The following is an 11,028-nucleotide window of genomic DNA, read 5'->3' as shown; positions in this document are numbered from 1 at the left end:
GCCGGTTTGTGACTGTTCTTTCTTCAGCTGGTGAGGTGTGGGTCTCTTAAAAAATAATTTTTGTTTAACAGATTATCTGCTGAGTAACTCAACATATTTGGGTTTCTGGAACCAGGGTGTGATGCTTATGTGCACCTAACATAACCGGGATACTCAGGAACACATTCATGACCAGAATACTGCTAACTTTAAAGGTCCTGTGACATGGTGCTCGTTGGATGCTTTTATATAGACCTTAGTGGTCCCCTAATACTGTATCTGAAGTCTCTTTCCTGAAATTCAGCCTTGGTGGCCTTGACCAACTGCTACTTTGCTTGTTTGCAAGCCATGATGTCTCTCTCTCATGGGTGGGCCAAATTCTCTGGGTGGGCAAAGCAGAGAAAGGGGAGGTAACCTTGCTCCTTATGACCTCATAAGGAGCAAGGTTCCAGATCGGCCCATCTGAGCTTTCATTTTCTCAAAGGCAGAGCAGAATACCCAGGGCTCGGTTTACACCTATCACCATTTCTAGCCACTGGGGGACCATAGGCAGGCTGGGGGAATGCATATTAACGTTAAAAAAAACTCATAAAGTGAAATTTTCATGCCATGGGACCTTAAACCTAAATAGCCAATTAATCTGGTAAAAATAAACTGTGGATGAAACAACAATGGAAATACTGTAATTGTTTGTATAACAGCGCTACATTTGCCAACACTCAATTAAACTGGTGTCACTGCAGGTAGAGAGAACTCACACAACGGCCAGTGATCATAAAAGAAGGCCAGGGCAGTCTCTTGAAGACCAAGTTTGTCGTTAATTGTTTTGCAGGCCATATAATAAAGAGTGCCCTTATCTTAGCCTGGTTGACATCAGACCCTTCTCAGTTGTAACTGACTTGCAGAGCAAATCTGAAATTTGCTGGGAGTTTGTCAGGGTTTTCCCAGGCTACCCTTATATTTATATATATATATATATATATATATATATATATATATATATATATTTTTACAACCAAGTAAGACATCCAAAGATCTATAGCTTGAATCAAATTGTTGCCTGTTCGTCTCTGACCCTAAATGCCCCCCCCGTTGTTTACAGTAACAACAGATATAGATATAAAAAGAAATAGATAGTAAACAAATAGAATACAATTGATCTTAAGATGCACTCCTCGCCTCCTACAGCTCTGACCAGAACACAAAGTAAACCACTGTGGTTTACCAGCATGCTTCAGTGTCACTGAGCTATTCATTTTACTTTAGCCCACTGACCCACAATGAATGGCATTGTGATATGATAGCCCTGCAGTATATAGACGGAAACTGTATGAATGCAGGTCATTCAGGACACACGTGAAGACAAATGTTGCCCCTTCTCCCCTCATGAACACACACACACACACACACACACAAGTTGTATCCACACACAGTATTCAAATGATGGATTAAACAGTGACGATCTGTGCAATGAATGAAAGAGGCAGTGCAGACAGCAACACAGAGATTCAGCTGTGAAAGCAGAATGACTTTAATATTGTGAGTCACTGACTTAGAACGTGGGGCAGGGGGAATTTCCTTCATTCACTTGGTAGGCTATCAGATCGTATATTATATATGTGTATTTGGAAAAGCTCTTTTCTTTTTTTTTTTTTTTATTTAAATTTTTTTTTTTAAATCTTGCATACTGTAAGATTGAAACACAGGATCCACTCCTCAGTTACTAGTTTTGTCCCCAGTCAGAGACACTCTAAATTTAACTACTTTAATTTAATTTTTGATGGAATTGCTTGTTTTTTTCAGAACATCACGTCAACATTCAGTGTACAACAAGAATATATTTTGATATGTCACAGTAGGAAAAGCACAGGTGTAAATAATAAAATGTTTATATATATATATATATATATATATATTTATATATAATATAATATAATATTGTGCATGCTGAATCACTGTCCCACTGCCATGGCTTACTGGAGCTCTTGAATAGAACAGAGCCATCGTTAATGATATTAGTAACCCTGAGCTTTTCCTACTATCACAAGGTACACTACAATTACTTGTGCAATTAAATGACAGGCGTTGGAGAAGTGACACCACTGATTGTCACAGGCATCTATTTTAATTGAATACACTAAAATCTTGTAAACCAGGTCAACTATTGACTGCAGAGGGCGGAATATTTTCCCCATATGGTTAGACCCTTGATGTTTTGGAAATGCCTTCAAAAGAGGTAGGTTTTGTTAAACATACACGCTTTGGGAAATAAAAACAGTTTTGGGAATTGTTGACATTAAAACTAGAATGAGAAAAATGACTAGCAATAAAAGAAGAGTTTATAAAAAAATTGTATTTCTGATTATATTTTAATATTTTGTCTACATTTATTCATATTATTTCTTTCATAAGGTCTTCTTTGTGTTCACACACACACACACACACACACACACACACACACACACACACACACACACACACACACACACACACACACACACACACACACACGGGAGTTTCAGCTTGCAGCTCTGACGCATTGTGAGCTCACTGAGCTAGTGTGTGTGTGTGTGTGTGTGTGTAGACTCTAGAGAGAGAGAGACGGGGGAACCTCGTTTACCGGCTTTGTGGTTTTCATCCATTCTTTTTACAATTCGGCTACACCTGCCAAATCAGTCCACTACAGCTGATGATGATCGTCTCTGAACACTGATTTTAGCCTCTTTTTATTCACCAAACCGGTAAGTCCGACAACTTTTCTTTCTTTTCTTTTTTTGAACTTGTATCATCGGTTCTAATGGCTGCTCAAGCCGGTAGTTTAGTGTTCTCAGTCATTGCAGGCTCGTGTGGGGCTTTTCTCGCCGCAAAGCCTCTTCTACCGACATTAACCACTTTTACGCACGGCGGTACTATGACATATTCATATGTTCATACGAGTTTGTCTGCGCTACGGGACATCATATCGTACATATATGATACCTGTATGCTTTTGGACAGAACACGTCCCTGCTGTAGGCCAATGTTTCAACTGGGTTTATGTATCAAGACAGTACATATTTTAAATGATCAACTGGAAGAAATTGTCTGCGCCTGAGCAACGTTTGATACTGCTTATTTGATTTATCAAAGTAGCCTATTATAGACTGATCGGGTTTTGCTGTGATGTTTGTACAGTGACTTTGATTCTACTTTTCTTTCTTTATTTTGGATAGTCCCTTGAGATGTACCAGCCCCTGGTTTGGTCATTTTCTGGTTATAATGCAATAAGCAACTGGATACCTTTTACTATTCGGCTTTTAATAACTATGAGAAAGAACCACTCGTGCTGTCGGTCTAATGACAGAGTGAGAGCATGCTTGACGCACTGTCATGGGTACGTGATGACATCACTGGTAGATGATCCCCCTCCTCTCTTTTTAATGAAGTGAAATGAGTCTTGGATCTACTTTTTTTTTCATACTGTATAAATCTTATATCTTACATCTAATATTTTATTATATGGAGAGACACACCAAGGTCAGTTCAGTTCAAGCCAACTTATGCAAAACAAAAAAAAAACATTACCAAAGCATGTTTCATACAGATTGACCGAAAGAAGAAACCGTAAAAATGTAGGCTAAATTATTAGTATACATTATTAATATTAATGTGTCTCTCTAACACTTTTCTCTGTAACACTGTCTCTTTGCACACTTTAAGCTGTGTCTTATCACCATCACATATCACACCATACTGCCGTGGTTTGGGAAGGATACACTGCTGCGTAATGAGCACAATGAGCAATGAGGGTAGGCTCCCTAATCACATACACACACTTACACAAGAGCCAAGATGACATGGACAGGGCTGAGGGCTGTTATTGTCTGAGACTGAATTCCTGCATGCTTGTATCAATAAGAGCTAGGCTTTCTCTCACACACAACTACAGTATATACGCACACACTTCCACCAGAAGAGGGCCATGTACAGCTTCACTGGCTCGTCCCTGATAATATTATGATGCAGGCATATTCAGAAGGATTTTACAGGATTTACAAAGTTTATTCATCATCACAGTCTTGTCACAGCACGTGTGAACAAAGAACTCAATGTAAAAAGCATTTTCAATATTTTATATCGCTTGTTTTACCAGAGTACAAACTTCCTGTTTCCTGTCAAGTACTTCACCCTCTCTTGTGTTAAAAAGACAGTTGTATAGAGAGAGCTCGAGTATATGTACAGTGTGATTGGTGTGGGGAAATCTATCCATGGGCCATTATATCACAAAAGTGGAGTTGTGGGGGGGGAGCAGAGAGTAGAGGGTTCGATCCAGTCCTTCCAAGTTCACACTCTCACTTGAGTGATCTCTGCTGCTTTTACTTCTCTGTTTATAGCTGTCATCTGTTAGACCAAGTGTCAGCCGGAAAACGTTTGTTTTTCATTTTTAGTATATTTTCTTCAAACAATGGTATCATTATAGTCACAAAAGTCTATTGGTCTTACTATAGTTTGATTTGGCACTGGGTAGACACAGAAAAATGATAATTTTAAGGAGTGTGTAAGGTTTGGTGTGTTGTATAAGTGTGTACTGTAGATTTGTGTCATTGACAGAAACTTACATTTTGTCCATCATATAGTGCTCAACTGATGTTACAGTTAACTACACTGGGGCTGACATCTGTAATTATACCACAAACGTGTGTACACACACACACACAGAAATGAGAAATGCCTTAATTAGGAGGTGGTGTGTGTAGCCGTGGATTTATCCTAAGCCAACTTTAACCCCCAAGTTTACACTTTGCCCCACCCAACATTTACATTTCACACCGAATGTGTTCTTTGTTGTGCAAAGAGGCAAAGATGACCAGATGAGAGAGGGAAGAGAAAAGAAGTTCAAAGTGTGTATGTTGCAGCTTGGAGCTGGTAACAGATTTACATGTAGGGATTATCGGTGTAGTTTAACAGACAGATGTTTCAACTCCATTTGAGTTTATGTGCATGTGAAAGTCATAGACACCGCTTTAATTAGGCCAGCAATCCTGTCATCTGTCTGTCCATCCGTCCAGCATGCGTGGTTAGGAATGCGTCCAGACAGTCTCTCGTCCCCGTGCCACAGCGCCTCCCCAATGTCAGCAAAGAAACTCCTACTGCACCGACCGCAGATCCCGGTCCAAGCTGGCTCAGTGCTCCGAGTACACAGATTGTTGGAGGATCGGATGATTACAGGGGGACCTGGACACAAATACCTGGAAAGACGTTGGCACGAGCATGCAACCACTCATACACACTTACAGTATGTACATACACACCCAAGCTTGGTTATAAGTTATTTCTTTTAATGGGAAGGCTGGAATCCATGGACAGCAGTTTCCAAAATGTACACCATGCCTTCTCCTTCTGAGGAGGTTTTCCTCAGGAGACCGCCGTGTCTCTTTTCATATTTGTCTGCTTATCTGCTGCACTCTCGTGACTTTACAGCAAACTGCAAGTCATGCTGCAGATGGTTTTTATCGGTTAATTTAATTCTTTTGAAAGTCAGACAGTGGAAACGAACTGTTTCCCGGATGTTTTCTTGCTCCTTTGTTCGTTTGTGCCTGAAGTTGACAAAGCATGTTGGGGTATCATATTTTATCCCTAGCTACTATTTTCCTGTGAATTGTCTTTCGCTAAAAATACTGCGATAAATTACTCCTTGCTTGGGACCAAATTACACTTCAAAAACGATGAATCGGAATCAGAATCAGATTTATTGGCCAAGTATACTTACATACACAAGGAATTTGACTTTGGTAGGTGTTAACTCTCTATGCATTCAACAAATAGACACGTATTAGTAACATACTGTACAATAGAGACAACAATATACATATAGGCACATATCAACATAATATACAAAATACAAATATACAAATAAGACATAATATCAAGACACATGGAGTGGAGTGTGGAGTGTTTCCTATAGTCCACCACCATCTCCACAGTCTTTAGAGTGTTTAGCTCTAAGTTGTGTTGACTGCACCAGAGCACCAAATTATCAACCTCTTGCCGATATGCAGACTCGTCACCATCCTGGATGAGCCCGATGACAGTGGTGTCGTCAGCAAATTTTAAGAGTTTGACAGCTGGGTCGTTGGAGGTACAGGAATCATACTGTATAATAAGGATAACAATACAACACATTGGTGCAAAGTAACTGAGTACATTTACTCAAGTACTATACCTACTATACCGCAACTAACGATTATTTTCGTTATATGTGTCAATCCTTTGTCGATTTAGTCTATTAAATGTTAAGAACTAGTTCAATGGCCCAAGTTCATGACCTTTCCCCTCTGCCTCCTTCATCTGGCCTCTCACTTCCCAATGTACTCTTTAATGACAGTCTTAAAAATAAGATTTCAGAAAAAAGGGGAAAAGAGACCGCAGAGGTTTGCTACCTCACTGGCCAGCTCTGGGGGAGGAAAGACAAATCTGCAAAGCAACCGCAATCTGCCTGCTGAACTCGCCAGTAACCAATCGCTGGCTTTTAGTTGCCAGAACAAATCACACACCAGCATGTTTGGGTCGTTTGTCTGTGTGACGAGGCACAAAGTGTGTGTGTGTGTGTTGTTTTGGAGAGGATCCACACAATTCCTCATGTGAGGAGTGCTACAGACGTTCCCATTTTCAAAACAACCGCTGAGTAATGACGATGTAGCAAGCAAAATTGAACCTCTCGTCTTCAGCAGCACTTTTATAGAGTTATTAAATACAACTTAAGACACAGCATATTTAGATCCATAAATATATGTGGGTGTAAGTGTGCAAGTCTGTTGTTGGGATTTGCATTTCCGGGGCCAACTGCAGGGTTGCTTATCTGCTTCTTTCACCCTCGTTCATAGAAAGTTCTGAGGAATTGCTTTCATATGTACAAACTATTGTAGTTCACACACTACACATATGGAATTGTTTAACATGTTTAACATTCCCACAGGTCTGGTTAGGATTCCCAACGTTCACTCTGGCCTCCGCCCCTTTGACTCACTGACCCAACCGTCCATTAAAATGATAGTTTGGCATTAAATTCACAGAGTTGGATAAGTAGAACACTGTCCTCCCTCAAAAAGCTACTGGGAGTTGGGAGAACTTCATCAACCCCGGCATCACAATCCAACATGGCTGCTCAGAGCAGCAACAGAACTGAAAGCTGTATACTGTTTTTAGCATTTCTGTCCTATTTGTGTCTCATGAACTCAGACGTACACACTGCACTGTCCATCTTCTATCTGTGGACATACTATACAGCAAAATACTACATATTGTGTTGTAACAATGGCTAACCTGCTTAGGAGTCCCCCCCCCGCATGAAACTTCCCCATCTGATTACTGACATTAAGACAAATATCTTTTGTATTACAAGGTTTTAGAATTTTTATGTTTAAATATGCAAATAAGGTATTATCTCATTAAATATGCGCACATTTGCAGATATTTACAGAAGAGAAATCTGAACATTGGATAAAGCTAGATTCAAAATTCTTGTTTCATTTTGTTGACATATTAGAGTCAACATTTTTTACAGATGGGATTTTGGATATCTCTTTTAATCACTCCATTAATCAGAAAATACTGTCAACAGCCATAAAAAATCCATTTCGCCCCGTTTTTAGGTAAAATGTTGTATAAATCCGACTCTGAATGATATATGAACAAACCCCTCTTTAAAAACCTTAAGAATATACATAGGATGTGTATGTAAGTGCTGCTAAATTGGAGATTTCTGGCTCAGAGTAGGAGAAAAAAACCCATTTTGAGAAAACGGCAGTTAAAGATTTGTATGTATGAAACAACTATTTACAGACAATATCTTATCAAATCATTAGCAAAAATACAAACCACCTAAATCACATCAAAACATATAACACAGCATTTATGGCCTTCCAGTAAAAAACACTGTACACACACACAAACGGTCCCATGTAGAACTGCCACCCTGGCCTAGATACCGTCTACAGCCTAATTTTCCATGCCTGCTTCATATGTAGGCCCCTCATGCCTTTTCACCGTTTTAGCTGTGCTCAGACTCTTGCGCCTATATTTTGCACTGGCAGTTGTGGCGGCCTCAGCTTTCAAGATCCTGAGTATATCAGTTTCTCTCATTGAATTGACATTCACAACTGTGCTCTGAAGCCACAACGTCTCCATAACAGAAAGCATGGCAAAGGCACCTTCATTAAAGGTGGAGATGGCCATACTTGCTGCTGCCTCATGCTTACTTTCCCCCACAAAGACTGTTTTTGGACACCGCGCCCATATAACAGAATTGAGGCACTCATTAACAAACAGTCAGCTAATGGTGAAGCTAACTAACCAGGCCTTCAACCATCAGCACTGGTTCATAACAACACAACAACAAAAAAACAAATTATGAATCATTCAAAAGATCAATATTTAGAACATTGGAGAAAGCAAACAAAGTAGACTAAATTGTTATTTGAGTATCTGCACACAGAGATATCAGAGACAAAGATATCAGAGATACAAGGAAGAGATGGATCCTGACTAAATACAGGCTCAGTGACCACCAACTGGGTCAGACAGAGATGCACTTCCCCCTCCCTCCACTGTGAAAAAATATATTCACTAAGAGATTTACACCATGGAAAAAATAACCCAAAAAATAAAACTTCCCAATGTTAACACCAGAAAAGAAGCTGGAAGTTCTCCTAGGAGAGGGGACAGCAGCTCCTAAAAAGCTAATATGGATCTGGCTGCCACAGCCTGAGGGACTCACAACCACTTTAGGATCCCAAAATTACAGATTTGTTTAGTATTGTATAGTAATTATATTATACAAAAACTGTAACTGTTGTGTAATGTAATTGATTGTAATATAGTGTGTTGTATCGTTATCCGTACAGTGTAGTGTGTATATATATATATATATATATATATATATATATATATATATATATATAGAGAGAGAGAGAGAGAGAGAGAGAGAGAGAGAGAGAGAGAGAGAGAGATATTCCATACCTGTTTTTCTCCTTTGACATGAAGGCCAACACTTTGCTGATTTTTTTTCTTTTCGTCTTCTTTGAGATGATTTTCGACGCACTTCTTTCGACATTTTGAACTCCCGCGGAAATGTCAGAGCACGTCACGTGACGAATCTGAATGAATCACGTTGTTAGAAATTGGCATCAGCCAGTGAGATTGCGCATTTAAAAGTTAAAGTGTAGTAAAATAAAGACCTAAATGTGTATTTTGGACGTTTTTTCACCTCACTTCCGAAAGAAGACATGCTATGGTAGACAAATAGCCCAAAATCTCAAAATTGACCAGTGCATAAAAAAATGATGTTTTTGCCTGCCGTGTCTTCCCTTAACCCAAACCACAATCTTTTTCTAAACTTAACTAGTAATTTTTTTTTGCCTAAACCAAACTGCGACCATTTCAGAACGTTAATGACATATGTAAAACTGCAACCGTTACTTTTGGATACAAGGACAAAAAAACGTTCCTGCCACCGCTAGGGGCGCTAATTTATTAAGCACTACTTTGGGTCGTGTTAGAGAGTAGGAATAAACGACCTATATCGTCATATGGTTTGGAGGACTTGTTGATGAGTAGGTACCACTCTCATATCTGTCTGTTTATCAATCTAGAGCAGAGGTCTTCAACGTTTTTTAAGCCAAGGACCCCTTAACTGAGAGAGATGGATCAGGGACCCCCTACTGCATATATTGTATAAAATTAAGTTGCATATTAAACTGGGCCTACAATAACGTGTGGGCGGCCTAAACCTATATACCCTTTTACTGCATAGCATACTAAGACATTAAAACAATAATTGTTGGCATGATTTTATGAATCATGTTTTAATGTTAAACATACAGTACATGTGGCACAGTGAATTCTTAGGATGAACTGTATCTGTGGCCAGTTGTCTGTTAATCTCACGGTGAGAACAGTCAGGGTTAGGTTTTTATGAAGCTTATATCCCTAAATATCCCTCTTAATCTTCCTTTTAAGACACCATTCTTCAAGGTTTACATCTCCCTGCAAACAGTCAGCATGTATCTTACTTATCACTTTAGCTTTAATGTGAAGACTTGTTCCAACAAGCGAATAGGACAGCTTACAATTTAGCCGCACATTAAAGAGCTCTTTTCAATACTCAGGAATGCAAGCACGTTGCATAAAAACTGTACAGACGGGACCAAATTCATGTTTTCTTTACCTGAGCTCAGCGTCTTGAATGATTTTCCCAATGACTAAAACAGGAATTAACTAAATCCTCTGTATTTGTTTGACAAATAGAGATAACATGTTGGAAGTGTTGTTTTTACACCCCATACGCAAGTTTGTGTGTGTGTGTGGAAATGGGAATTGTTTAATTATAGTGTAAGTGTTTGTGTGCTGACTTTTACTGTATGTGTGTATGGGTTGTGAATAATAATTTGAGGTGTTGTGAACATAAGGAGTTGATTTACATTCACAGTTAATGATGCTGGTGATGTAAGGGAAAATACCAGACTCTCAAAAACATCTACTTTCACACACATTATCGCAACTCAGATTGTTGTTCAAGGACTCTGATGAAGATGTAACCTTACATAAAAAATTAGTCACTGTTATGCACTTTAAAAAATAAAACTATAAAGTAAGAAGACCTCTGTGTTGCACCGGCAATTTTTTGTTACTTTTCAGATTGTTGTGCCTTTGTCAACTTTAGGGTTGTTTTTTAGCCAAAATAAGTTTGTGGTTGGCTTCTGGTGGGTTAAAATAATAGTAAAGTGTTCTTGTCTACTTTTGGAAAAACAAGTTTTTTGAATTGCGCAATTTTTGGCTTGTTTGCAATGAGGCAGACATAGAATTATTGAAAAACCAAATGGTCCTAAACATTTTCAAAGTTTTAATGTAACTTAAAAAAGTCTTTGCAATGTGAAAAAGCACCATTGACAGTCAGTGAAATTCATGGAAACCAAGTCAGGTTTTTATGCCTCCCACTTATGTAAGTTGACTTTTGTGGGGGATAGAATAATCAACTTAGGGATTGGAAACATATTTCAGGGGGGACTGAGT

The 11,028-nt window shown here is 39.0% G+C and overlaps 1 protein-coding gene across 1 annotated transcript in view; it reads left to right on the top strand.

The window, feature by feature from the left end:
- The first annotated feature begins 2,526 nt into the window (after positions 1–2,526).
- The window catches only part of relt (RELT TNF receptor), a 32,297-nt gene continuing 23,795 nt past the window's right edge, over positions 2,527–11,028 (top strand). The window contains exon 1 of the mRNA XM_028573610.1: positions 2,527–2,720. The gene's annotated coding sequence lies outside the window, so the exon portion shown is untranslated. The remainder of the gene's footprint in view (positions 2,721–11,028) is intronic.

Source organism: Perca flavescens, chromosome 3 (genome assembly GCF_004354835.1).
Source record: "Perca flavescens isolate YP-PL-M2 chromosome 3, PFLA_1.0, whole genome shotgun sequence".
Taxonomy (NCBI): domain Eukaryota; kingdom Metazoa; phylum Chordata; class Actinopteri; order Perciformes; family Percidae; genus Perca; species Perca flavescens.
This window is presented reverse-complemented; position numbering and strand designations above follow the sequence as displayed.